This window comes from Dendrobates tinctorius, unplaced genomic scaffold (genome assembly GCF_039654945.1).
Source record: "Dendrobates tinctorius isolate UK_male_01 unplaced genomic scaffold, ASM3965494v1 ptg000366l, whole genome shotgun sequence".
NCBI lineage: Eukaryota > Metazoa > Chordata > Amphibia > Anura > Dendrobatidae > Dendrobates > Dendrobates tinctorius.
The window spans coordinates 2,540,349-2,542,266 of NW_027362032.1; positions in this window are offsets into that span (position 1 = coordinate 2,540,349).

The window sequence follows — 1,918 nt, forward strand, 5'->3', positions numbered from 1 at the left end:
GCTACACGCACAGAGGCCATTGAGGTGTCGTTTCGAAGCCAGTGTCCATGAGAGGTGTGCTAAGTATTTTTCGTGTCGATCGGATTTGTAGTTTTTGCGCAATTTGCGTTTGAAAATTTTTTTTCCCGTCATTGGAATGCACTGTCTCCAATGCTTTTCAATAGGAAATGGCAAAACGTGCCCTGAGGCGATTGAAATGACAGTTGAGCTCATTGATATGCGCAGGCAGACCCAGTTACTATGCCAACGCCTACGAACGTCACTTGAACCCCAGCACAGAGCCTATACCACATAATATCAGCTCTTAAAGCGAAACCCACAGCACAAATGCAAATCTAGCTTCATCACATGACACATGCCCCTGAGAGAGAATGTGTGCGCCAAAGTGGATTTAAAAGAAGCCCAGTCAGCCAAACTAGCTCTTAAAGGGCCAACGCGCCAAAGTGATTGTTAAAGAGCCAGCGCACCCAAATGAGTCTTAAAGGGCCGACACACCAAATCGGAGACTGAGCCACCCCGGCCTCCAAATCAGAGGCTGAGCCACCCCGGCCTCCAAATCGGACAATGAGCCACCCCGGCCTCCAAATCGGAGCCTGATCCACCCCGGCCTTCAAATCGGAGCCTGATCCACACCGGCCTCCAAATCGGAGGCTTATCGACCCAGGCCTCCAAATCAGAGGCTGAGCCACCCCGGCCTCCAAATCGGAGGCTGATCCACCCCAGCCTCCAAATAGGAGGCTGAGCCACCCTGGCCTCCAAATCGGAGGCTGAGCCACCCCGGCCTCCAAATCGGAGGCTGATCGACCCCGGCCTCCAAATCGGAGGCTGAGCCACCCCGGCCTCCAAATCGGAGGCTGATCCACCCCGGCCTCCAAATCAGAGGCTGAGCCACCCCGGCCTCCAAATCGGAGGCTGATCCACCCCGGCCTCCAAATCGGAGGCTGATCCACCCCGGCCTCCAAATCGGAGGCTGAGCCACCCCGGCCTCCAAATCGGAGGCTGAGCCACCCCGGCCTCCAAATCGGAGGCTGAGCCACCCCGGCCTCCAAATCAGAGGCTGAGCCACCCCGGCCTCCAAATCGGAGGCTGAGCCACCCCGGCCTCCAAATAGGAGGCTGAGCCACCCCGGCCTCCAAATAGGAGGCTGAGCCACCCCGGCCTCCAAATCGGAGGCTGATCCACCCCGGCCTCCAAGTCGGAGGCTGAGCCACCCCGGCCTCCAAATCGGAGGCTGAGCCACCCCGGCCTCCAAATAGGAGGCTGAGGCACCCCGGCCTCCAAATCGGAGGCTGATCCACCCCGGCCTCCAAATCGGAGGCTGAGCCACCCCGGCCTCCAAATCGGAGGCTGAGCCACCCCGGCCTCCAAATCGGAGGCTGAGCCACCCCGGCCTCCAAATCGGACAATGAGCCACCCCGGCCTCCAAATCCGAGGCTGAGCCACCCCGGCCTCCAAATCGGAGGCTGAGCCACCCCGGCCTCCAAATAGGAGGCTGATCGACCCCGGCCTCCAAATCGGACAATGAGCCACCCCGGCCTCCAAATAGGAGGCTGATCGACCCCGGCCTCCAAATAGGAGGCTGATCGACCCCGGCCTCCAAATAAGAGGCTGATCGACCCCGGCCTCCAAATCGGAGGCTGATCCACCCCGGCCTCCAAATAGGAAGCTGAGCCACCCCGGCCTCCAAATCGGAGGCTGATCCACCCCGGCCTCCAAATCGGAGGCTGAGCCACCCCGGCCTCCAAATCGGAGGCTGATCCACCCAGGCCTCCAAATCGGAGGCTGAGCCACCCCGGCCTCCAAATCGGAGGCTGATCCACCCCGGCCTCCAAATCGGAGGCTGAGCCACCCCGGCCTCCAAATCGGAGGCTGAGCCACCCCGGCCTCCAAATCGGAGGCTGAGCCACCCCGGCCTCCA